This window comes from Phyllobates terribilis, unplaced genomic scaffold (genome assembly GCF_046119375.1).
Source record: "Phyllobates terribilis strain yellow unplaced genomic scaffold, ASM4611937v1 Scaffold_1606__1_contigs__length_246918, whole genome shotgun sequence".
NCBI lineage: Eukaryota > Metazoa > Chordata > Amphibia > Anura > Dendrobatidae > Phyllobates > Phyllobates terribilis.
The window spans coordinates 13,201-38,488 of record NW_027364366.1 but is presented as its reverse complement, the minus strand read 5'-3'; the positions used below and the strand labels follow the sequence as shown (position 1 = coordinate 38,488).

General features: G+C 45.2%; 18 non-coding genes and 1 pseudogene across 18 annotated transcripts; all 19 read right to left on the bottom strand.

The window, feature by feature from the left end:
* Positions 1-379: 379 nt before the first annotated feature.
* On the bottom strand, positions 380-570 carry LOC141244827 (U2 spliceosomal RNA). Its single transcript, XR_012308733.1, has one exon. It is a non-coding gene; the product is annotated as a U2 spliceosomal RNA (small nuclear RNA).
* A 1,115-nt stretch (positions 571-1,685) lies between these two features.
* LOC141244815 (U2 spliceosomal RNA) lies at positions 1,686-1,862 on the bottom strand (annotated as a pseudogene).
* A 2,001-nt stretch (positions 1,863-3,863) lies between these two features.
* On the bottom strand, positions 3,864-4,054 carry LOC141244825 (U2 spliceosomal RNA). The gene has a single exon (XR_012308731.1). It is a non-coding gene; the product is annotated as a U2 spliceosomal RNA (small nuclear RNA).
* A 1,115-nt stretch (positions 4,055-5,169) lies between these two features.
* Positions 5,170-5,360, bottom strand: LOC141244824 (U2 spliceosomal RNA). The gene has a single exon (XR_012308730.1). It is a non-coding gene; the product is annotated as a U2 spliceosomal RNA (small nuclear RNA).
* Positions 5,361-6,475: 1,115 nt separating this feature from the next.
* Positions 6,476-6,666, bottom strand: LOC141244806 (U2 spliceosomal RNA). The gene has a single exon (XR_012308716.1). It is a non-coding gene; the product is annotated as a U2 spliceosomal RNA (small nuclear RNA).
* A 1,115-nt stretch (positions 6,667-7,781) lies between these two features.
* On the bottom strand, positions 7,782-7,972 carry LOC141244823 (U2 spliceosomal RNA). The gene has a single exon (XR_012308729.1). It is a non-coding gene; the product is annotated as a U2 spliceosomal RNA (small nuclear RNA).
* A 1,115-nt stretch (positions 7,973-9,087) lies between these two features.
* On the bottom strand, positions 9,088-9,278 carry LOC141244822 (U2 spliceosomal RNA). Its single transcript, XR_012308728.1, has one exon. It is a non-coding gene; the product is annotated as a U2 spliceosomal RNA (small nuclear RNA).
* A 1,115-nt stretch (positions 9,279-10,393) lies between these two features.
* On the bottom strand, positions 10,394-10,584 carry LOC141244821 (U2 spliceosomal RNA). The gene has a single exon (XR_012308727.1). It is a non-coding gene; the product is annotated as a U2 spliceosomal RNA (small nuclear RNA).
* Positions 10,585-11,699: 1,115 nt separating this feature from the next.
* Positions 11,700-11,890, bottom strand: LOC141244820 (U2 spliceosomal RNA). The gene has a single exon (XR_012308726.1). It is a non-coding gene; the product is annotated as a U2 spliceosomal RNA (small nuclear RNA).
* Positions 11,891-13,005: 1,115 nt separating this feature from the next.
* On the bottom strand, positions 13,006-13,196 carry LOC141244819 (U2 spliceosomal RNA). Its single transcript, XR_012308725.1, has one exon. It is a non-coding gene; the product is annotated as a U2 spliceosomal RNA (small nuclear RNA).
* A 1,115-nt stretch (positions 13,197-14,311) lies between these two features.
* Positions 14,312-14,502, bottom strand: LOC141244813 (U2 spliceosomal RNA). The gene has a single exon (XR_012308723.1). It is a non-coding gene; the product is annotated as a U2 spliceosomal RNA (small nuclear RNA).
* Positions 14,503-15,617: 1,115 nt separating this feature from the next.
* On the bottom strand, positions 15,618-15,808 carry LOC141244805 (U2 spliceosomal RNA). Its single transcript, XR_012308715.1, has one exon. It is a non-coding gene; the product is annotated as a U2 spliceosomal RNA (small nuclear RNA).
* Positions 15,809-16,923: 1,115 nt separating this feature from the next.
* Positions 16,924-17,114, bottom strand: LOC141244802 (U2 spliceosomal RNA). Its single transcript, XR_012308712.1, has one exon. It is a non-coding gene; the product is annotated as a U2 spliceosomal RNA (small nuclear RNA).
* A 1,115-nt stretch (positions 17,115-18,229) lies between these two features.
* Positions 18,230-18,420, bottom strand: LOC141244791 (U2 spliceosomal RNA). Its single transcript, XR_012308701.1, has one exon. It is a non-coding gene; the product is annotated as a U2 spliceosomal RNA (small nuclear RNA).
* A 1,115-nt stretch (positions 18,421-19,535) lies between these two features.
* Positions 19,536-19,726, bottom strand: LOC141244778 (U2 spliceosomal RNA). The gene has a single exon (XR_012308689.1). It is a non-coding gene; the product is annotated as a U2 spliceosomal RNA (small nuclear RNA).
* Positions 19,727-20,841: 1,115 nt separating this feature from the next.
* LOC141244767 (U2 spliceosomal RNA) lies at positions 20,842-21,032 on the bottom strand. Its single transcript, XR_012308678.1, has one exon. It is a non-coding gene; the product is annotated as a U2 spliceosomal RNA (small nuclear RNA).
* Positions 21,033-22,147: 1,115 nt separating this feature from the next.
* Positions 22,148-22,338, bottom strand: LOC141244756 (U2 spliceosomal RNA). Its single transcript, XR_012308667.1, has one exon. It is a non-coding gene; the product is annotated as a U2 spliceosomal RNA (small nuclear RNA).
* A 1,115-nt stretch (positions 22,339-23,453) lies between these two features.
* On the bottom strand, positions 23,454-23,644 carry LOC141244744 (U2 spliceosomal RNA). The gene has a single exon (XR_012308656.1). It is a non-coding gene; the product is annotated as a U2 spliceosomal RNA (small nuclear RNA).
* Positions 23,645-24,759: 1,115 nt separating this feature from the next.
* LOC141244733 (U2 spliceosomal RNA) lies at positions 24,760-24,950 on the bottom strand. Its single transcript, XR_012308645.1, has one exon. It is a non-coding gene; the product is annotated as a U2 spliceosomal RNA (small nuclear RNA).
* Between the last annotated feature and the right edge of the window lie 338 nt (positions 24,951-25,288).

Genomic DNA, 25,288 nt, shown 5'->3' with positions numbered 1-25,288 from the left:
AGGGCATTTGCTAAATAGATGGTGTGTGTGCAACAATATACTGAAAGGTCAATTATATTGTGCAGCTTATCTCACCACCTGTAGTTATTTAGGTGAAAGCTCCAAAATGCTTGCCTAATATGTCTGTTTATCCAAAAGGAAGTAAAAAGGGAGAGCTAGAAAGATAGCATTGCATCACATTACATGGCAATGCAATGCACAGTTGCTGAAGATGAACCAAAATGAGCTTGTAATCTGGCTTCTGCAACTTTGAACATGAAAAATCCAATGAGGAGAAGAAAAGCAAAGCCAAAGAGTCCATCCCAAAATCCGACAAACAAGCAAAATGAACAAAAAACATTGAATTCAATTCTTTCTGATTTTAGAAACTGCATTAAAGAAGGGGTGCACCGGTCCTGGAGATACTGCAATACCAGGTCAATGCGTGGAGTGGACAGAGCAAGCTCTTTTTCCATCTCCCTGTTCTAAAAATCCATTTAATATATGGTCCCCAGATAGGGGACGTATCAGATATTAAACTGATAAGAACAGATACTACACTTGATCTTAGCCAAAAGGCCGAGAAGCGATAACCAGAATTGGTTTCAAACTACGGAGCCACCCAAGGATCCTGAAAAGTCCATTTGTGGAGATGAGCTCCTGGACTCCCGTTAAGAAGACATGTTGTCAACCTCTAGATCCCTTACATGCCTGCACTTTTCGGCTTGCTGCTGCTGCAATCCACGCGTTTTAGATCTGCATAACTCCACCTCTTTAAACACAGCACCTTCACCCCCTGCTGTTCCCACCCGCCTCAACACCGTTGGAAGGGAGGAGAACCAATTAAGGCGGGGGGTGGGGTGGAACGAGCAGCTGTCTACCCTTAGCAGGAGGGCTCCTGATTACATACCTCTCCTGCTGCTGCTGCTGCTGGCTGTCCAGCAGCAGACTGAAGGTGGCTGCTGCTGTGCACAGGTATATAAAGGCTCAGAGCCTATTATGACACGCGCAGCCAGCGTTCCATTGCCACATTCCATCTACTGCAGGCAGGATACCTGGCTGGCTGAATGTCGCTGAGAAGCTCACAGAGACCGCCATAAGCAACAGTTTAACAGAATGCCACAGACTAATCAACCAAACTTTTTGGGTTGGGTTCTCTTTTATAGTCTGCAGGCATTAAATGAAAGAAGTCAGTGTTCCAGCAGAAGGAGACAACGTTTCAGAAAAGGCATTGTAGCAAACCAAAAAAGAAATTTTAAGCGCAGCAGAGTAACCAGCGCACATACCTGTTAGCTCAGGTGAGTTTAAAAGGCTGCTGTTGATAACAAGGGCATTTGCTAAATAGATGGTGTGTGTGCAACAATATACTGAAAGGTCAATTATATTGTGCAGCTTATCTCACCACCTGTAGTTATTTAGGTGAAAGCTCCAAAATGCTTGCCTAATATGTCTGTTTATCCAAAAGGAAGTAAAAAGGGAGAGCTAGAAAGATAGCATTGCATCACATTACATGGCAATGCAATGCACAGTTGCTGAAGATGAACCAAAATGAGCTTGTAATCTGGCTTCTGCAACTTTGAACATGAAAAATCCAATGAGGAGAAGAAAAGCAAAGCCAAAGAGTCCATCCCAAAATCCGACAAACAAGCAAAATGAACAAAAAACATTGAATTCAATTCTTTCTGATTTTAGAAACTGCATTAAAGAAGGGGTGCACCGGTCCTGGAGATACTGCAATACCAGGTCAATGCGTGGAGTGGACAGAGCAAGCTCTTTTTCCATCTCCCTGTTCTAAAAATCCATTTAATATATGGTCCCCAGATAGGGGACGTATCAGATATTAAACTGATAAGAACAGATTTTTTTTTTTTTGAAAGCCCGAATTCGTGTACAAAACCCGAGTGCGCTTAAAAAAGTGACAAGTGCCACAAAAAAAGTGCACTAGGATGCTGGTCTTCTTGAAACCCTCTCCAAAAGGAGAAGGGTCCCCCAAACCATTCCCCGTCCCTCCGAGCCAAAAGGCCACAGCGAGGAACAGGGACAAAAAGCCACCTCCAGCCGAAGCCAGAGGCGACCCAATCTTACCCCCAGCACCTGCCCGAGTTCTCACCCGAGCAAGGCACTGGGAGCCAAAGACTGTGCTCCCCTCCCGGAAGAGGGGAGCCAACAACGCTCTCCTCCCAAAAGAGGAGAGCCAGGGGGGTTCAGGGGGGAGCGGAACCTGATGGCCACACACTCCCCCCCTAGACCTGCCAAGAGAGGAACCCGTAAGGGAACCGCATCCCGACAAAATCCTAGTAGGACGTGACACACGTGAATAAGTGGACACACAGTGACAAAGAAATTAAATAAATAGTGAAGGTTTCACAGTATAATACTGCCCGGACCTTCGACCGGGAATTGAAAAATTCCCCATCCTAAGGCCAGAAGGCCCGGAATAAGGGTGTGTGCGAAGAAAGAAAATTTGAAGTGCTTGTGCAAATGTGCCATAAACTCAAGTGGGGTTCCCAATCCCAGTGAGTTAAGGCACCCCAGGGTCACCACTCCTGGGGCACTTCACACTTCGGGCTTTCGATCTTCCCCGGCCCAATGGCGTCGATCCTGGGGGGCCATGCTTTCCACCAGATGACTATATTAGCCACCTGGCGTACTAACAAGCGCCTAAACCCCAGTGTGCATAATGTATCAATCTACTAGGGCGGCCAACATCCAAAACCGCCTTTTCGAAAGACACTACACTTGATCTTAGCCAAAAGGCCGAGAAGCGATAACCAGAATTGGTTTCAAACTACGGAGCCACCCAAGGATCCTGAAAAGTCCATTTGTGGAGATGAGCTCCTGGACTCCCGTTAAGAAGACATGTTGTCAACCTCTAGATCCCTTACATGCCTGCACTTTTCGGCTTGCTGCTGCTGCAATCCACGCGTTTTAGATCTGCATAACTCCACCTCTTTAAACACAGCACCTTCACCCCCTGCTGTTCCCACCCGCCTCAACACCGTTGGAAGGGAGGAGAACCAATTAAGGCGGGGGGTGGGGTGGAACAAGCAGCTGTCTACCCTTAGCAGGAGGGCTCCTGATTACATACCTCTCCTGCTGCTGCTGCTGCTGGCTGTCCAGCAGCAGACTGAAGGTGGCTGCTGCTGTGCACAGGTATATAAAGGCTCAGAGCCTATTATGACACGCGCAGCCAGCGTTCCATTGCCACATTCCATCTACTGCAGGCAGGATACCTGGCTGGCTGAATGTCGCTGAGAAGCTCACAGAGACCGCCATAAGCAACAGTTTAACAGAATGCCACAGACTAATCAACCAAACTTTTTGGGTTGGGTTCTCTTTTATAGTCTGCAGGCATTAAATGAAAGAAGTCAGTGTTCCAGCAGAAGGAGACAACGTTTCAGAAAAGGCATTGTAGCAAACCAAAAAAGAAATTTTAAGCGCAGCAGAGTAACCAGCGCACATACCTGTTAGCTCAGGTGAGTTTAAAAGGCTGCTGTTGATAACAAGGGCATTTGCTAAATAGATGGTGTGTGTGCAACAATATACTGAAAGGTCAATTATATTGTGCAGCTTATCTCACCACCTGTAGTTATTTAGGTGAAAGCTCCAAAATGCTTGCCTAATATGTCTGTTTATCCAAAAGGAAGTAAAAAGGGAGAGCTAGAAAGATAGCATTGCATCACATTACATGGCAATGCAATGCACAGTTGCTGAAGATGAACCAAAATGAGCTTGTAATCTGGCTTCTGCAACTTTGAACATGAAAAATCCAATGAGGAGAAGAAAAGCAAAGCCAAAGAGTCCATCCCAAAATCCGACAAACAAGCAAAATGAACAAAAAACATTGAATTCAATTCTTTCTGATTTTAGAAACTGCATTAAAGAAGGGGTGCACCGGTCCTGGAGATACTGCAATACCAGGTCAATGCGTGGAGTGGACAGAGCAAGCTCTTTTTCCATCTCCCTGTTCTAAAAATCCATTTAATATATGGTCCCCAGATAGGGGACGTATCAGATATTAAACTGATAAGAACAGATACTACACTTGATCTTAGCCAAAAGGCCGAGAAGCGATAACCAGAATTGGTTTCAAACTACGGAGCCACCCAAGGATCCTGAAAAGTCCATTTGTGGAGATGAGCTCCTGGACTCCCGTTAAGAAGACATGTTGTCAACCTCTAGATCCCTTACATGCCTGCACTTTTCGGCTTGCTGCTGCTGCAATCCACGCGTTTTAGATCTGCATAACTCCACCTCTTTAAACACAGCACCTTCACCCCCTGCTGTTCCCACCCGCCTCAACACCGTTGGAAGGGAGGAGAACCAATTAAGGCGGGGGGTGGGGTGGAACGAGCAGCTGTCTACCCTTAGCAGGAGGGCTCCTGATTACATACCTCTCCTGCTGCTGCTGCTGCTGGCTGTCCAGCAGCAGACTGAAGGTGGCTGCTGCTGTGCACAGGTATATAAAGGCTCAGAGCCTATTATGACACGCGCAGCCAGCGTTCCATTGCCACATTCCATCTACTGCAGGCAGGATACCTGGCTGGCTGAATGTCGCTGAGAAGCTCACAGAGACCGCCATAAGCAACAGTTTAACAGAATGCCACAGACTAATCAACCAAACTTTTTGGGTTGGGTTCTCTTTTATAGTCTGCAGGCATTAAATGAAAGAAGTCAGTGTTCCAGCAGAAGGAGACAACGTTTCAGAAAAGGCATTGTAGCAAACCAAAAAAGAAATTTTAAGCGCAGCAGAGTAACCAGCGCACATACCTGTTAGCTCAGGTGAGTTTAAAAGGCTGCTGTTGATAACAAGGGCATTTGCTAAATAGATGGTGTGTGTGCAACAATATACTGAAAGGTCAATTATATTGTGCAGCTTATCTCACCACCTGTAGTTATTTAGGTGAAAGCTCCAAAATGCTTGCCTAATATGTCTGTTTATCCAAAAGGAAGTAAAAAGGGAGAGCTAGAAAGATAGCATTGCATCACATTACATGGCAATGCAATGCACAGTTGCTGAAGATGAACCAAAATGAGCTTGTAATCTGGCTTCTGCAACTTTGAACATGAAAAATCCAATGAGGAGAAGAAAAGCAAAGCCAAAGAGTCCATCCCAAAATCCGACAAACAAGCAAAATGAACAAAAAACATTGAATTCAATTCTTTCTGATTTTAGAAACTGCATTAAAGAAGGGGTGCACCGGTCCTGGAGATACTGCAATACCAGGTCAATGCGTGGAGTGGACAGAGCAAGCTCTTTTTCCATCTCCCTGTTCTAAAAATCCATTTAATATATGGTCCCCAGATAGGGGACGTATCAGATATTAAACTGATAAGAACAGATACTACACTTGATCTTAGCCAAAAGGCCGAGAAGCGATAACCAGAATTGGTTTCAAACTACGGAGCCACCCAAGGATCCTGAAAAGTCCATTTGTGGAGATGAGCTCCTGGACTCCCGTTAAGAAGACATGTTGTCAACCTCTAGATCCCTTACATGCCTGCACTTTTCGGCTTGCTGCTGCTGCAATCCACGCGTTTTAGATCTGCATAACTCCACCTCTTTAAACACAGCACCTTCACCCCCTGCTGTTCCCACCCGCCTCAACACCGTTGGAAGGGAGGAGAACCAATTAAGGCGGGGGGTGGGGTGGAACGAGCAGCTGTCTACCCTTAGCAGGAGGGCTCCTGATTACATACCTCTCCTGCTGCTGCTGCTGCTGGCTGTCCAGCAGCAGACTGAAGGTGGCTGCTGCTGTGCACAGGTATATAAAGGCTCAGAGCCTATTATGACACGCGCAGCCAGCGTTCCATTGCCACATTCCATCTACTGCAGGCAGGATACCTGGCTGGCTGAATGTCGCTGAGAAGCTCACAGAGACCGCCATAAGCAACAGTTTAACAGAATGCCACAGACTAATCAACCAAACTTTTTGGGTTGGGTTCTCTTTTATAGTCTGCAGGCATTAAATGAAAGAAGTCAGTGTTCCAGCAGAAGGAGACAACGTTTCAGAAAAGGCATTGTAGCAAACCAAAAAAGAAATTTTAAGCGCAGCAGAGTAACCAGCGCACATACCTGTTAGCTCAGGTGAGTTTAAAAGGCTGCTGTTGATAACAAGGGCATTTGCTAAATAGATGGTGTGTGTGCAACAATATACTGAAAGGTCAATTATATTGTGCAGCTTATCTCACCACCTGTAGTTATTTAGGTGAAAGCTCCAAAATGCTTGCCTAATATGTCTGTTTATCCAAAAGGAAGTAAAAAGGGAGAGCTAGAAAGATAGCATTGCATCACATTACATGGCAATGCAATGCACAGTTGCTGAAGATGAACCAAAATGAGCTTGTAATCTGGCTTCTGCAACTTTGAACATGAAAAATCCAATGAGGAGAAGAAAAGCAAAGCCAAAGAGTCCATCCCAAAATCCGACAAGCAAGCAAAATGAACAAAAAACATTGAATTCAATTCTTTCTGATTTTAGAAACTGCATTAAAGAAGGGGTGCACCGGTCCTGGAGATACTGCAATACCAGGTCAATGCGTGGAGTGGACAGAGCAAGCTCTTTTTCCATCTCCCTGTTCTAAAAATCCATTTAATATATGGTCCCCAGATAGGGGACGTATCAGATATTAAACTGATAAGAACAGATACTACACTTGATCTTAGCCAAAAGGCCGAGAACCGATAACCAGAATTGGTTTCAAACTACGGAGCCACCCAAGGATCCTGAAAAGTCCATTTGTGGAGATGAGCTCCTGGACTCCCGTTAAGAAGACATGTTGTCAACCTCTAGATCCCTTACATGCCTGCACTTTTCGGCTTGCTGCTGCTGCAATCCACGCGTTTTAGATCTGCATAACTCCACCTCTTTAAACACAGCACCTTCACCCCCTGCTGTTCCCACCCGCCTCAACACCGTTGGAAGGGAGGAGAACCAATTAAGGCGGGGGGTGGGGTGGAACGAGCAGCTGTCTACCCTTAGCAGGACGGCTCCTGATTACATACCTCTCCTGCTGCTGCTGCTGCTGGCTGTCCAGCAGCAGACTGAAGGTGGCTGCTGCTGTGCACAGGTATATAAAGGCTCAGAGCCTATTATGACACGCGCAGCCAGCGTTCCATTGCCACATTCCATCTACTGCAGGCAGGATACCTGGCTGGCTGAATGTCGCTGAGAAGCTCACAGAGACCGCCATAAGCAACAGTTTAACAGAATGCCACAGACTAATCAACCAAACTTTTTGGGTTGGGTTCTCTTTTATAGTCTGCAGGCATTAAATGAAAGAAGTCAGTTTTCCAGCAGAAGGAGACAACGTTTCAGAAAAGGCATTGTAGCAAACCAAAAAAGAAATTTTAAGCGCAGCAGAGTAACCAGCGCACATACCTGTTAGCTCAGGTGAGTTTAAAAGGCTGCTGTTGATAACAAGGGCATTTGCTAAATAGATGGTGTGTGTGCAACAATATACTGAAAGGTCAATTATATTGTGCAGCTTATCTCACCACCTGTAGTTATTTAGGTGAAAGCTCCAAAATGCTTGCCTAATATGTCTGTTTATCCAAAAGGAAGTAAAAAGGGAGAGCTAGAAAGATAGCATTGCATCACATTACATGGCAATGCAATGCACAGTTGCTGAAGATGAACCAAAATCAGCTTGTAATCTGGCTTCTGCAACTTTGAACATGAAAAATCCAATGAGGAGAAGAAAAGCAAAGCCAAAGAGTCCATCCCAAAATCCGACAAACAAGCAAAATGAACAAAAAACATTGAATTCAATTCTTTCTGATTTTAGAAACTGCATTAAAGAAGGGGTGCACCGGTCCTGGAGATACTGCAATACCAGGTCAATGCGTGGAGTGGACAGAGCAAGCTCTTTTTCCATCTCCCTGTTCTAAAAATCCATTTAATATATGGTCCCCAGATAGGGGACGTATCAGATATTAAACTGATAAGAACAGATACTACACTTGATCTTAGCCAAAAGGCCGAGAAGCGATAACCAGAATTGGTTTCAAACTACGGAGCCACCCAAGGATCCTGAAAAGTCCATTTGTGGAGATGAGCTCCTGGACTCCCGTTAAGAAGACATGTTGTCAACCTCTAGATCCCTTACATGCCTGCACTTTTCGGCTTGCTGCTGCTGCAATCCACGCGTTTTAGATCTGCATAACTCCACCTCTTTAAACACAGCACCTTCACCCCCTGCTGTTCCCACCCGCCTCAACACCGTTGGAAGGGAGGAGAACCAATTAAGGCGGGGGGTGGGGTGGAACGAGCAGCTGTCTACCCTTAGCAGGAGGGCTCCTGATTACATACCTCTCCTGCTGCTGCTGCTGCTGGCTGTCCAGCAGCAGACTGAAGGTGGCTGCTGCTGTGCACAGGTATATAAAGGCTCAGAGCCTATTATGACACGCGCAGCCAGCGTTCCATTGCCACATTCCATCTACTGCAGGCAGGATACCTGGCTGGCTGAATGTCGCTGAGAAGCTCACAGAGACCGCCATAAGCAACAGTTTAACAGAATGCCACAGACTAATCAACCAAACTTTTTGGGTTGGGTTCTCTTTTATAGTCTGCAGGCATTAAATGAAAGAAGTCAGTGTTCCAGCAGAAGGAGACAACGTTTCAGAAAAGGCATTGTAGCAAACCAAAAAAGAAATTTTAAGCGCAGCAGAGTAACCAGCGCACATACCTGTTAGCTCAGGTGAGTTTAAAAGGCTGCTGTTGATAACAAGGGCATTTGCTAAATAGATGGTGTGTGTGCAACAATATACTGAAAGGTCAATTATATTGTGCAGCTTATCTCACCACCTGTAGTTATTTAGGTCAAAGCTCCAAAATGCTTGCCTAATATGTCTGTTTATCCAAAAGGAAGTAAAAAGGGAGAGCTACAAAGATAGCATTGCATCACATTACATGGCAATGCAATGCACAGTTGCTGAAGATGAACCAAAATGAGCTTGTAATCTGGCTTCTGCAACTTTGAACATGAAAAATCCAATGAGGAGAAGAAAAGCAAAGCCAAAGAGTCCATCCCAAAATCCGACAAACAAGCAAAATGAACAAAAAACATTGAATTCAATTCTTTCTGATTTTAGAAACTGCATTAAAGAAGGGGTGCACCGGTCCTGGAGATACTGCAATACCAGGTCAATGCGTGGAGTGGACAGAGCAAGCTCTTTTTCCATCTCCCTGTTCTAAAAATCCATTTAATATATGGTCCCCAGATAGGGGACGTATCAGATATTAAACTGATAAGAACAGATACTACACTTGATCTTAGCCAAAAGGCCGAGAAGCGATAACCAGAATTGGTTTCAAACTACGGAGCCACCCAAGGATCCTGAAAAGTCCATTTGTGGAGATGAGCTCCTGGACTCCCGTTAAGAAGACATGTTGTCAACCTCTAGATCCCTTACATGCCTGCACTTTTCGGCTTGCTGCTGCTGCAATCCACGCGTTTTAGATCTGCATAACTCCACCTCTTTAAACACAGCACCTTCACCCCCTGCTGTTCCCACCCGCCTCAACACCGTTGGAAGGGAGGAGAACCAATTAAGGCGGGGGGTGGGGTGGAACGAGCAGCTGTCTACCCTTAGCAGGAGGGCTCCTGATTACATACCTCTCCTGCTGCTGCTGCTGCTGGCTGTCCAGCAGCAGACTGAAGGTGGCTGCTGCTGTGCACAGGTATATAAAGGCTCAGAGCCTATTATGACACGCGCAGCCAGCGTTCCATTGCCACATTCCATCTACTGCAGGCAGGATACCTGGCTGGCTGAATGTCGCTGAGAAGCTCACAGAGACCGCCATAAGCAACAGTTTAACAGAATGCCACAGACTAATCAACCAAACTTTTTGGGTTGGGTTCTCTTTTATAGTCTGCAGGCATTAAATGAAAGAAGTCAGTGTTCCAGCAGAAGGAGACAACGTTTCAGAAAAGGCATTGTAGCAAACCAAAAAAGAAATTTTAAGCGCAGCAGAGTAACTAGCGCACATACCTGTTAGCTCAGGTGAGTTTAAAAGGCTGCTGTTGATAACAAGGGCATTTGCTAAATAGATGGTGTGTGTGCAACAATATACTGAAAGGTCAATTATATTGTGCAGCTTATCTCACCACCTGTAGTTATTTAGGTGAAAGCTCCAAAATGCTTGCCTAATATGTCTGTTTATCCAAAAGGAAGTAAAAAGGGAGAGCTAGAAAGATAGCATTGCATCACATTACATGGCAATGCAATGCACAGTTGCTGAAGATGAACCAAAATGAGCTTGTAATCTGGCTTCTGCAACTTTGAACATGAAAAATCCAATGAGGAGAAGAAAAGCAAAGCCAAAGAGTCCATCCCAAAATCCGACAAACAAGCAAAATGAACAAAAAACATTGAATTCAATTCTTTCTGATTTTAGAAACTGCATTAAAGAAGGGGTGCACCGGTCCTGGAGATACTGCAATACCAGGTCAATGCGTGGAGTGGACAGAGCAAGCTCTTTTTCCATCTCCCTGTTCTAAAAATCCATTTAATATATGGTCCCCAGATAGGGGACGTATCAGATATTAAACTGATAAGAACAGATACTACACTTGATCTTAGCCAAAAGGCCGAGAAGCGATAACCAGAATTGGTTTCAAACTACGGAGCCACCCAAGGATCCTGAAAAGTCCATTTGTGGAGATGAGCTCCTGGACTCCCGTTAAGAAGACATGTTGTCAACCTCTAGATCCCTTACATGCCTGCACTTTTCGGCTTGCTGCTGCTGCAATCCACGCGTTTTAGATCTGCATAACTCCACCTCTTTAAACACAGCACCTTCACCCCCTGCTGTTCCCACCCGCCTCAACACCGTTGGAAGGGAGGAGAACCAATTAAGGCGGGGGGTGGGGTGGAACGAGCAGCTGTCTACCCTTAGCAGGAGGGCTCCTGATTACATACCTCTCCTGCTGCTGCTGCTGCTGGCTGTCCAGCAGCAGACTGAAGGTGGCTGCTGCTGTGCACAGGTATATAAAGGCTCAGAGCCTATTATGACACGCGCAGCCAGCGTTCCATTGCCACATTCCATCTACTGCAGGCAGGATACCTGGCTGGCTGAATGTCGCTGAGAAGCTCACAGAGACCGCCATAAGCAACAGTTTAACAGAATGCCACAGACTAATCAACCAAACTTTTTGGGTTGGGTTCTCTTTTATAGTCTGCAGGCATTAAATGAAAGAAGTCAGTGTTCCAGCAGAAGGAGACAACGTTTCAGAAAAGGCATTGTAGCAAACCAAAAAAGAAATTTTAAGCGCAGCAGAGTAACCAGCGCACATACCTGTTAGCTCAGGTGAGTTTAAAAGGGTGCTGTTGATAACAAGGGCATTTGCTAAATAGATGGTGTGTGTGCAACAATATACTGAAAGGTCAATTATATTGTGCAGCTTATCTCACCACCTGTAGTTATTTAGGTGAAAGCTCCAAAATGCTTGCCTAATATGTCTGTTTATCCAAAAGGAAGTAAAAAGGGAGAGCTAGAAAGATAGCATTGCATCACATTACATGGCAATGCAATGCACAGTTGCTGAAGATGAACCAAAATGAGCTTGTAATCTGGCTTCTGCAACTTTGAACATGAAAAATCCAATGAGGAGAAGAAAAGCAAAGCCAAAGAGTCCATCCCAAAATCCGACAAACAAGCAAAATGAACAAAAAACATTGAATTCAATTCTTTCTGATTTTAGAAACTGCATTAAAGAAGGGGTGCACCGGTCCTGGAGATACTGCAATACCAGGTCAATGCGTGGAGTGGACAGAGCAAGCTCTTTTTCCATCTCCCTGTTCTAAAAATCCATTTAATATATGGTCCCCAGATAGGGGACGTATCAGATATTAAACTGATAAGAACAGATACTACACTTGATCTTAGCCAAAAGGCCGAGAAGCGATAACCAGAATTGGTTTCAAACTACGGAGCCACCCAAGGATCCTGAAAAGTCCATTTGTGGAGATGAGCTCCTGGACTCCCGTTAAGAAGACATGTTGTCAACCTCTAGATCCCTTACATGCCTGCACTTTTCGGCTTGCTGCTGCTGCAATCCACGCGTTTTAGATCTGCATAACTCCACCTCTTTAAACACAGCACCTTCACCCCCTGCTGTTCCCACCCGCCTCAACACCGTTGGAAGGGAGGAGAACCAATTAAGGCGGGGGGTGGGGTGGAACGAGCAGCTGTCTACCCTTAGCAGGAGGGCTCCTGATTACATACCTCTCCTGCTGCTGCTGCTGCTGGCTGTCCAGCAGCAGACTGAAGGTGGCTGCTGCAGTGCACAGGTATATAAAGGCTCAGAGCCTATTATGACACGCGCAGCCAGCGTTCCATTGCCACATTCCATCTACTGCAGGCAGGATACCTGGCTGGCTGAATGTCGCTGAGAAGCTCACAGAGACCGCCATAAGCAACAGTTTAACAGAATGCCACAGACTAATCAACCAAACTTTTTGGGTTGGGTTCTCTTTTATAGTCTGCAGGCATTAAATGAAAGAAGTCAGTGTTCCAGCAGAAGGAGACAACGTTTCAGAAAAGGCATTGTAGCAAACCAAAAAAGAAATTTTAAGCGCAGCAGAGTAACCAGCGCACATACCTGTTAGCTCAGGTGAGTTTAAAAGGCTGCTGTTGATAACAAGGGCATTTGCTAAATAGATGGTGTGTGTGCAACAATATACTGAAAGGTCAATTATATTGTGCAGCTTATCTCACCACCTGTAGTTATTTAGGTGAAAGCTCCAAAATGCTTGCCTAATATGTCTGTTTATCCAAAAGGAAGTAAAAAGGGAGAGCTAGAAAGATAGCATTGCATCACATTACATGGCAATGCAATGCACAGTTGCTGAAGATGAACCAAAATGAGCTTGTAATCTGGCTTCTGCAACTTTGAACATGAAAAATCCAATGAGGAGAAGAAAAGCAAAGCCAAAGAGTCCATCCCAAAATCCGACAAACAAGCAAAATGAACAAAAAACATTGAATTCAATTCTTTCTGATTTTAGAAACTGCATTAAAGAAGGGGTGCACCGGTCCTGGAGATACTGCAATACCAGGTCAATGCGTGGAGTGGACAGAGCAAGCTCTTTTTCCATCTCCCTGTTCTAAAAATCCATTTAATATATGGTCCCCAGATAGGGGACGTATCAGATATTAAACTGATAAGAACAGATACTACACTTGATCTTAGCCAAAAGGCCGAGAAGCGATAACCAGAATTGGTTTCAAACTACGGAGCCACCCAAGGATCCTGAAAAGTCCATTTGTGGAGATGAGCTCCTGGACTCCCGTTAAGAAGACATGTTGTCAACCTCTAGATCCCTTACATGCCTGCACTTTTCGGCTTGCTGCTGCTGCAATCCACGCGTTTTAGATCTGCATAACTCCACCTCTTTAAACACAGCACCTTCACCCCCTGCTGTTCCCACCCGCCTCAACACCGTTGGAAGGGAGGAGAACCAATTAAGGCGGGGGGTGGGGTGGAACGAGCAGCTGTCTACCCTTAGCAGGAGGGCTCCTGATTACATACCTCTCCTGCTGCTGCTGCTGCTGGCTGTCCAGCAGCAGACTGAAGGTGGCTGCTGCTGTGCACAGGTATATAAAGGCTCAGAGCCTATTATGACACGCGCAGCCAGCGTTCCATTGCCACATTCCATCTACTGCAGGCAGGATACCTGGCTGGCTGAATGTCGCTGAGAAGCTCACAGAGACCGCCATAAGCAACAGTTTAACAGAATGCCACAGACTAATCAACCAAACTTTTTGGGTTGGGTTCTCTTTTATAGTCTGCAGGCATTAAATGAAAGAAGTCAGTGTTCCAGCAGAAGGAGACAACGTTTCAGAAAAGGCATTGTAGCAAACCAAAAAAGAAATTTTAAGCGCAGCAGAGTAACCAGCGCACATACCTGTTAGCTCAGGTGAGTTTAAAAGGCTGCTGTTGATAACAAGGGCATTTGCTAAATAGATGGTGTGTGTGCAACAATATACTGAAAGGTCAATTATATTGTGCAGCTTATCTCACCACCTGTAGTTATTTAGGTGAAAGCTCCAAAATGCTTGCCTAATATGTCTGTTTATCCAAAAGGAAGTAAAAAGGGAGAGCTAGAAAGATAGCATTGCATCACATTACATGGCAATGCAATGCACAGTTGCTGAAGATGAACCAAAATGAGCTTGTAATCTGGCTTCTGCAACTTTGAACATGAAAAATCCAATGAGGAGAAGAAAAGCAAAGCCAAAGAGTCCATCCCAAAATCCGACAAACAAGCAAAATGAACAAAAAACATTGAATTCAATTCTTTCTGATTTTAGAAACTGCATTAAAGAAGGGGTGCACCGGTCCTGGAGATACTGCAATACCAGGTCAATGCGTGGAGTGGACAGAGCAAGCTCTTTTTCCATCTCCCTGTTCTAAAAATCCATTTAATATATGGTCCCCAGATAGGGGACGTATCAGATATTAAACTGATAAGAACAGATACTACACTTGATCTTAGCCAAAAGGCCGAGAAGCGATAACCAGAATTGGTTTCAAACTACGGAGCCACCCAAGGATCCTGAAAAGTCCATTTGTGGAGATGAGCTCCTGGACTCCCGTTAAGAAGACATGTTGTCAACCTCTAGATCCCTTACATGCCTGCACTTTTCGGCTTGCTGCTGCTGCAATCCACGCGTTTTAGATCTGCATAACTCCACCTCTTTAAACACAGCACCTTCACCCCCTGCTGTTCCCACCCGCCTCAACACCGTTGGAAGGGAGGAGAACCAATTAAGGCGGGGGGTGGGGTGGAACGAGCAGCTGTCTACCCTTAGCAGGAGGGCTCCTGATTACATACCTCTCCTGCTGCTGCTGCTGCTGGCTGTCCAGCAGCAGACTGAAGGTGGCTGCTGCTGTGCACAGGTATATAAAGGCTCAGAGCCTATTATGACACGCGCAGCCAGCGTTCCATTGCCACATTCCATCTACTGCAGGCAGGATACCTGGCTGGCTGAATGTCGCTGAGAAGCTCACAGAGACCGCCATAAGCAACAGTTTAACAGAATGCCACAGACTAATCAACCAAACTTTTTGGGTTGGGTTCTCTTTTATAGTCTGCAGGCATTAAATGAAAGAAGTCAGTGTTCCAGCAGAAGGAGACAACGTTTCAGAAAAGGCATTGTAGCAAACCAAAAAAGAAATTTTAAGCGCAGCAGAGTAACCAGCGCACATACCTGTTAGCTCAGGTGAGTTTAAAAGGCTGCTGTTGATAACAAGGGCATTTGCTAAATAGATGGTGTGTGTGCAACAATATACTGAAAGGTCAATTATATTGTGCAGCTTATCTCACCACCTGTAGTTATTTAGGTGAAAGCTCCAAAATGCTTGCCTAATATGTCTGTTTATCCAAAAGGAAGTAAAAAGGGAGAGCTAGAAAGATAGCATTGCATCACATTACATGGCAATGCAATGCACAGTTGCTGAAGATGAACCAAAATGAGCTTGTAATCTGGCTTCTGCAACTTTGAACATGAAAAATCCAATGAGGAGAAGAAAAGCAAAGCCAAAGAGTCCATCCCAAAATCCGACAAGCAAGCAAAATGAACAAAAAACATTGAATTCAATTCTTTCTGATTTTAGAAACTGCATTAAAGAAGGGGTGCACCGGTCCTGGAGATACTGCAATACCAGGTCAATGCGTGGAGTGGACAGAGCAAGCTCTTTTTCCATCTCCCTGTTCTAAAAATCCATTTAATATATGGTCCCCAGATAGGGGACGTATCAGATATTAAACTGATAAGAACAGATACTACACTTGATCTTAGCCAAAAGGCCGAGAACCGATAACCAGAATTGGTTTCAAACTACGGAGCCACCCAAGGATCCTGAAAAGTCCATTTGTGGAGATGAGCTCCTGGACTCCCGTTAAGAAGACATGTTGTCAACCTCTAGATCCCTTACATGCCTGCACTTTTCGGCTTGCTGCTGCTGCAATCCACGCGTTTTAGATCTGCATAACTCCACCTCTTTAAACACAGCACCTTCACCCCCTGCTGTTCCCACCCGCCTCAACACCGTTGGAAGGGAGGAGAACCAATTAAGGCGGGGGGTGGGGTGGAACGAGCAGCTGTCTACCCTTAGCAGGACGGCTCCTGATTACATACCTCTCCTGCTGCTGCTGCTGCTGGCTGTCCAGCAGCAGACTGAAGGTGGCTGCTGCTGTGCACAGGTATATAAAGGCTCAGAGCCTATTATGACACGCGCAGCCAGCGTTCCATTGCCACATTCCATCTACTGCAGGCAGGATACCTGGCTGGCTGAATGTCGCTGAGAAGCTCACAGAGACCGCCATAAGCAACAGTTTAACAGAATGCCACAGACTAATCAACCAAACTTTTTGGGTTGGGTTCTCTTTTATAGTCTGCAGGCATTAAATGAAAGAAGTCAGTTTTCCAGCAGAAGGAGACAACGTTTCAGAAAAGGCATTGTAGCAAACCAAAAAAGAAATTTTAAGCGCAGCAGAGTAACCAGCGCACATACCTGTTAGCTCAGGTGAGTTTAAAAGGCTGCTGTTGATAACAAGGGCATTTGCTAAATAGATGGTGTGTGTGCAACAATATACTGAAAGGTCAATTATATTGTGCAGCTTATCTCACCACCTGTAGTTATTTAGGTGAAAGCTCCAAAATGCTTGCCTAATATGTCTGTTTATCCAAAAGGAAGTAAAAAGGGAGAGCTAGAAAGATAGCATTGCATCACATTACATGGCAATGCAATGCACAGTTGCTGAAGATGAACCAAAATCAGCTTGTAATCTGGCTTCTGCAACTTTGAACATGAAAAATCCAATGAGGAGAAGAAAAGCAAAGCCAAAGAGTCCATCCCAAAATCCGACAAACAAGCAAAATGAACAAAAAACATTGAATTCAATTCTTTCTGATTTTAGAAACTGCATTAAAGAAGGGGTGCACCGGTCCTGGAGATACTGCAATACCAGGTCAATGCGTGGAGTGGACAGAGCAAGCTCTTTTTCCATCTCCCTGTTCTAAAAATCCATTTAATATATGGTCCCCAGATAGGGGACGTATCAGATATTAAACTGATAAGAACAGATACTACACTTGATCTTAGCCAAAAGGCCGAGAAGCGATAACCAGAATTGGTTTCAAACTACGGAGCCACCCAAGGATCCTGAAAAGTCCATTTGTGGAGATGAGCTCCTGGACTCCCGTTAAGAAGACATGTTGTCAACCTCTAGATCCCTTACATGCCTGCACTTTTCGGCTTGCTGCTGCTGCAATCCACGCGTTTTAGATCTGCATAACTCCACCTCTTTAAACACAGCACCTTCACCCCCTGCTGTTCCCACCCGCCTCAACACCGTTGGAAGGGAGGAGAACCAATTAAGGCGGGGGGTGGGGTGGAACGAGCAGCTGTCTACCCTTAGCAGGAGGGCTCCTGATTACATACCTCTCCTGCTGCTGCTGCTGCTGGCTGTCCAGCAGCAGACTGAAGGTGGCTGCTGCTGTGCACAGGTATATAAAGGCTCAGAGCCTATTATGACACGCGCAGCCAGCGTTCCATTGCCACATTCCATCTACTGCAGGCAGGATACCTGGCTGGCTGAATGTCGCTGAGAAGCTCACAGAGACCGCCATAAGCAACAGTTTAACAGAATGCCACAGACTAATCAACCAAACTTTTTGGGTTGGGTTCTCTTTTATAGTCTGCAGGCATTAAATGAAAGAAGTCAGTGTTCCAGCAGAAGGAGACAACGTTTCAGAAAAGGCATTGTAGCAAACCAAAAAAGAAATTTTAAGCGCAGCAGAGTAACCAGCGCACATACCTGTTAGCTCAGGTGAGTTTAAAAGGCTGCTGTTGATAACAAGGGCATTTGCTAAATAGATGGTGTGTGTGCAACAATATACTGAAAGGTCAATTATATTGTGCAGCTTATCTCACCACCTGTAGTTATTTAGGTCAAAGCTCCAAAATGCTTGCCTAATATGTCTGTTTATCCAAAAGGAAGTAAAAAGGGAGAGCTACAAAGATAGCATTGCATCACATTACATGGCAATGCAATGCACAGTTGCTGAAGATGAACCAAAATGAGCTTGTAATCTGGCTTCTGCAACTTTGAACATGAAAAATCCAATGAGGAGAAGAAAAGCAAAGCCAAAGAGTCCATCCCAAAATCCGACAAACAAGCAAAATGAACAAAAAACATTGAATTCAATTCTTTCTGATTTTAGAAACTGCATTAAAGAAGGGGTGCACCGGTCCTGGAGATACTGCAATACCAGGTCAATGCGTGGAGTGGACAGAGCAAGCTCTTTTTCCATCTCCCTGTTCTAAAAATCCATTTAATATATGGTCCCCAGATAGGGGACGTATCAGATATTAAACTGATAAGAACAGATACTACACTTGATCTTAGCCAAAAGGCCGAGAAGCGATAACCAGAATTGGTTTCAAACTACGGAGCCACCCAAGGATCCTGAAAAGTCCATTTGTGGAGATGAGCTCCTGGACTCCCGTTAAGAAGACATGTTGTCAACCTCTAGATCCCTTACATGCCTGCACTTTTCGGCTTGCTGCTGCTGCAATCCACGCGTTTTAGATCTGCATAACTCCACCTCTTTAAACACAGCACCTTCACCCCCTGCTGTTCCCACCCGCCTCAACACCGTTGGAAGGGAGGAGAACCAATTAAGGCGGGGGGTGGGGTGGAACGAGCAGCTGTCTACCCTTAGCAGGAGGGCTCCTGATTACATACCTCTCCTGCTGCTGCTGCTGCTGGCTGTCCAGCAGCAGACTGAAGGTGGCTGCTGCTGTGCACAGGTATATAAAGGCTCAGAGCCTATTATGACACGCGCAGCCAGCGTTCCATTGCCACATTCCATCTACTGCAGGCAGGATACCTGGCTGGCTGAATGTCGCTGAGAAGCTCACAGAGACCGCCATAAGCAACAGTTTAACAGAATGCCACAGACTAATCAACCAAACTTTTTGGGTTGGGTTCTCTTTTATAGTCTGCAGGCATTAAATGAAAGAAGTCAGTGTTCCAGCAGAAGGAGACAACGTTTCAGAAAAGGCATTGTAGCAAACCAAAAAAGAAATTTTAAGCGCAGCAGAGTAACTAGCGCACATACCTGTTAGCTCAGGTGAGTTTAAAAGGCTGCTGTTGATAACAAGGGCATTTGCTAAATAGATGGTGTGTGTGCAACAATATACTGAAAGGTCAATTATATTGTGCAGCTTATCTCACCACCTGTAGTTATTTAGGTGAAAGCTCCAAAATGCTTGCCTAATATGTCTGTTTATCCAAAAGGAAGTAAAAAGGGAGAGCTAGAAAGATAGCATTGCATCACATTACATGGCAATGCAATGCACAGTTGCTGAAGATGAACCAAAATGAGCTTGTAATCTGGCTTCTGCAACTTTGAACATGAAAAATCCAATGAGGAGAAGAAAAGCAAAGCCAAAGAGTCCATCCCAAAATCCGACAAACAAGCAAAATGAACAAAAAACATTGAATTCAATTCTTTCTGATTTTAGAAACTGCATTAAAGAAGGGGTGCACCGGTCCTGGAGATACTGCAATACCAGGTCAATGCGTGGAGTGGACAGAGCAAGCTCTTTTTCCATCTCCCTGTTCTAAAAATCCATTTAATATATGGTCCCCAGATAGGGGACGTATCAGATATTAAACTGATAAGAACAGATACTACACTTGATCTTAGCCAAAAGGCCGAGAAGCGATAACCAGAATTGGTTTCAAACTACGGAGCCACCCAAGGATCCTGAAAAGTCCATTTGTGGAGATGAGCTCCTGGACTCCCGTTAAGAAGACATGTTGTCAACCTCTAGATCCCTTACATGCCTGCACTTTTCGGCTTGCTGCTGCTGCAATCCACGCGTTTTAGATCTGCATAACTCCACCTCTTTAAACACAGCACCTTCACCCCCTGCTGTTCCCACCCGCCTCAACACCGTTGGAAGGGAGGAGAACCAATTAAGGCGGGGGGTGGGGTGGAACGAGCAGCTGTCTACCCTTAGCAGGAGGGCTCCTGATTACATACCTCTCCTGCTGCTGCTGCTGCTGGCTGTCCAGCAGCAGACTGAAGGTGGCTGCTGCTGTGCACAGGTATATAAAGGCTCAGAGCCTATTATGACACGCGCAGCCAGCGTTCCATTGCCACATTCCATCTACTGCAGGCAGGATACCTGGCTGGCTGAATGTCGCTGAGAAGCTCACAGAGACCGCCATAAGCAACAGTTTAACAGAATGCCACAGACTAATCAACCAAACTTTTTGGGTTGGGTTCTCTTTTATAGTCTGCAGGCATTAAATGAAAGAAGTCAGTGTTCCAGCAGAAGGAGACAACGTTTCAGAAAAGGCATTGTAGCAAACCAAAAAAGAAATTTTAAGCGCAGCAGAGTAACCAGCGCACATACCTGTTAGCTCAGGTGAGTTTAAAAGGGTGCTGTTGATAACAAGGGCATTTGCTAAATAGATGGTGTGTGTGCAACAATATACTGAAAGGTCAATTATATTGTGCAGCTTATCTCACCACCTGTAGTTATTTAGGTGAAAGCTCCAAAATGCTTGCCTAATATGTCTGTTTATCCAAAAGGAAGTAAAAAGGGAGAGCTAGAAAGATAGCATTGCATCACATTACATGGCAATGCAATGCACAGTTGCTGAAGATGAACCAAAATGAGCTTGTAATCTGGCTTCTGCAACTTTGAACATGAAAAATCCAATGAGGAGAAGAAAAGCAAAGCCAAAGAGTCCATCCCAAAATCCGACAAACAAGCAAAATGAACAAAAAACATTGAATTCAATTCTTTCTGATTTTAGAAACTGCATTAAAGAAGGGGTGCACCGGTCCTGGAGATACTGCAATACCAGGTCAATGCGTGGAGTGGACAGAGCAAGCTCTTTTTCCATCTCCCTGTTCTAAAAATCCATTTAATATATGGTCCCCAGATAGGGGACGTATCAGATATTAAACTGATAAGAACAGATACTACACTTGATCTTAGCCAAAAGGCCGAGAAGCGATAACCAGAATTGGTTTCAAACTACGGAGCCACCCAAGGATCCTGAAAAGTCCATTTGTGGAGATGAGCTCCTGGACTCCCGTTAAGAAGACATGTTGTCAACCTCTAGATCCCTTACATGCCTGCACTTTTCGGCTTGCTGCTGCTGCAATCCACGCGTTTTAGATCTGCATAACTCCACCTCTTTAAACACAGCACCTTCACCCCCTGCTGTTCCCACCCGCCTCAACACCGTTGGAAGGGAGGAGAACCAATTAAGGCGGGGGGTGGGGTGGAACGAGCAGCTGTCTACCCTTAGCAGGAGGGCTCCTGATTACATACCTCTCCTGCTGCTGCTGCTGCTGGCTGTCCAGCAGCAGACTGAAGGTGGCTGCTGCAGTGCACAGGTATATAAAGGCTCAGAGCCTATTATGACACGCGCAGCCAGCGTTCCATTGCCACATTCCATCTACTGCAGGCAGGATACCTGGCTGGCTGAATGTCGCTGAGAAGCTCACAGAGACCGCCATAAGCAACAGTTTAACAGAATGCCACAGACTAATCAACCAAACTTTTTGGGTTGGGTTCTCTTTTATAGTCTGCAGGCATTAAATGAAAGAAGTCAGTGTTCCAGCAGAAGGAGACAACGTTTCAGAAAAGGCATTGTAGCAAACCAAAAAAGAAATTTTAAGCGCAGCAGAGTAACCAGCGCACATACCTGTTAGCTCAGGTGAGTTTAAAAGGCTGCTGTTGATAACAAGGGCATTTGCTAAATAGATGGTGTGTGTGCAACAATATACTGAAAGGTCAATTATATTGTGCAGCTTATCTCACCACCTGTAGTTATTTAGGTGAAAGCTCCAAAATGCTTGCCTAATATGTCTGTTTATCCAAAAGGAAGTAAAAAGGGAGAGCTAGAAAGATAGCATTGCATCACATTACATGGCAATGCAATGCACAGTTGCTGAAGATGAACCAAAATGAGCTTGTAATCTGGCTTCTGCAACTTTGAACATGAAAAATCCAATGAGGAGAAGAAAAGCAAAGCCAAAGAGTCCATCCCAAAATCCGACAAACAAGCAAAATGAACAAAAAACATTGAATTCAATTCTTTCTGATTTTAGAAACTGCATTAAAGAAGGGGTGCACCGGTCCTGGAGATACTGCAATACCAGGTCAATGCGTGGAGTGGACAGAGCAAGCTCTTTTTCCATCTCCCTGTTCTAAAAATCCATTTAATATATGGTCCCCAGATAGGGGACGTATCAGATATTAAACTGATAAGAACAGATACTACACTTGATCTTAGCCAAAAGGCCGAGAAGCGATAACCAGAATTGGTTTCAAACTACGGAGCCACCCAAGGATCCTGAAAAGTCCATTTGTGGAGATGAGCTCCTGGACTCCCGTTAAGAAGACATGTTGTCAACCTCTAGATCCCTTACATGCCTGCACTTTTCGGCTTGCTGCTGCTGCAATCCACGCGTTTTAGATCTGCATAACTCCACCTCTTTAAACACAGCACCTTCACCCCCTGCTGTTCCCACCCGCCTCAACACCGTTGGAAGGGAGGAGAACCAATTAAGGCGGGGGGTGGGGTGGAACGAGCAGCTGTCTACCCTTAGCAGGAGGGCTCCTGATTACATACCTCTCCTGCTGCTGCTGCTGCTGGCTGTCCAGCAGCAGACTGAAGGTGGCTGCTGCTGTGCACAGGTATATAAAGGCTCAGAGCCTATTATGACACGCGCAGCCAGCGTTCCATTGCCACATTCCATCTACTGCAGGCAGGATACCTGGCTGGCTGAATGTCGCTGAGAAGCTCACAGAGACCGCCATAAGCAACAGTTTAACAGAATGCCACAGACTAATCAACCAAACTTTTTGGGTTGGGTTCTCTTTTATAGTCTGCAGGCATTAAATGAAAGAAGTCAGTGTTCCAGCAGAAGGAGACAACGTTTCAGAAAAGGCATTGTAGCAAACCAAAAAAGAAATTTTAAGCGCAGCAGAGTAACCAGCGCACATACCTGTTAGCTCAGGTGAGTTTAAAAGGCTGCTGTTGATAACAAGGGCATTTGCTAAATAGATGGTGTGTGTGCAACAATATACTGAAAGGTCAATTATATTGTGCAGCTTATCTCACCACCTGTAGTTATTTAGGTGAAAGCTCCAAAATGCTTGCCTAATATGTCTGTTTATCCAAAAGGAAGTAAAAAGGGAGAGCTAGAAAGATAGCATTGCATCACATTACATGGCAATGCAATGCACAGTTGCTGAAGATGAACCAAAATGAGCTTGTAATCTGGCTTCTGCAACTTTGAACATGAAAAATCCAATGAGGAGAAGAAAAGCAAAGCCAAAGAGTCCATCCCAAAATCCGACAAACAAGCAAAATGAACAAAAAACATTGAATTCAATTCTTTCTGATTTTAGAAACTGCATTAAAGAAGGGGTGCACCGGTCCTGGAGATACTGCAATACCAGGTCAATGCGTGGAGTGGACAGAGCAAGCTCTTTTTCCATCTCCCTGTTCTAAAAATCCATTTAATATATGGTCCCCAGATAGGGGACGTATCAGATATTAAACTGATAAGAACAGATACTACACTTGATCTTAGCCAAAAGGCCGAGAAGCGATAACCAGAATTGGTTTCAAACTACGGAGCCACCCAAGGATCCTGAAAAGTCCATTTGTGGAGATGAGCTCCTGGACTCCCGTTAAGAAGACATGTTGTCAACCTCTAGATCCCTTACATGCCTGCACTTTTCGGCTTGCTGCTGCTGCAATCCACGCGTTTTAGATCTGCATAACTCCACCTCTTTAAACACAGCACCTTCACCCCCTGCTGTTCCCACCCGCCTCAACACCGTTGGAAGGGAGGAGAACCAATTAAGGCGGGGGGTGGGGTGGAACGAGCAGCTGTCTACCCTTAGCAGGAGGGCTCCTGATTACATACCTCTCCTGCTGCTGCTGCTGCTGGCTGTCCAGCAGCAGACTGAAGGTGGCTGCTGCTGTGCACAGGTATATAAAGGCTCAGAGCCTATTATGACACGCGCAGCCAGCGTTCCATTGCCACATTCCATCTACTGCAGGCAGGATACCTGGCTGGCTGAATGTCGCTGAGAAGCTCACAGAGACCGCCATAAGCAACAGTTTAACAGAATGCCACAGACTAATCAACCAAACTTTTTGGGTTGGGTTCTCTTTTATAGTCTGCAGGCATTAAATGAAAGAAGTCAGTGTTCCAGCAGAAGGAGACAACGTTTCAGAAAAGGCATTGTAGCAAACCAAAAAAGAAATTTTAAGCGCAGCAGAGTAACCAGCGCACATACCTGTTAGCTCAGGTGAGTTTAAAAGGCTGCTGTTGATAACAAGGGCATTTGCTAAATAGATGGTGTGTGTGCAACAATATACTGAAAGGTCAATTATATTGTGCAGCTTATCTCACCACCTGTAGTTATTTAGGTGAAAGCTCCAAAATGCTTGCCTAATATGTCTGTTTATCCAAAAGGAAGTAAAAAGGGAGAGCTAGAAAGATAGCATTGCATCACATTACATGGCAATGCAATGCACAGTTGCTGAAGTTGAACCAAAATGAGCTTGTAATCTGGCTTCTGCAACTTTGAACATGAAAAATCCAATGAGGAGAAGAAAAGCAAAGCCAAAGAGTCCATCCCAAAATCCGACAAACAAGCAAAATGAACAAAAAACATTGAATTCAATTCTTTCTGATTTTAGAAACTGCATTAAAGAAGGGGTGCACCGGTCCTGGAGATACTGCAATACCAGGTCAATGCGTGGAGTGGACAGAGCAAGCTCTTTTTCCATCTCCCTGTTCTAAAAATCCATTTAATATATGGTCCCCAGATAGGGGACGTATCAGATATTAAACTGATAAGAACAGATACTACACTTGATCTTAGCCAAAAGGCCGAGAAGCGATAACCAGAATTGGTTTCAAACTACGGAGCCACCCAAGGATCCTGAAAAGTCCATTTGTGGAGATGAGCTCCTGGACTCCCGTTAAGAAGACATGTTGTCAACCTCTAGATCCCTTACATGCCTGCACTTTTCGGCTTGCTGCTGCTGCAATCCACGCGTTTTAGATCTGCATAACTCCACCTCTTTAAACACAGCACCTTCACCCCCTGCTGTTCCCACCCGCCTCAACACCGTTGGAAGGGAGGAGAACCAATTAAGGCGGGGGGTGGGGTGGAACGAGCAGCTGTCTACCCTTAGCAGGAGGGCTCCTGATTACATACCTCTCCTGCTGCTGCTGCT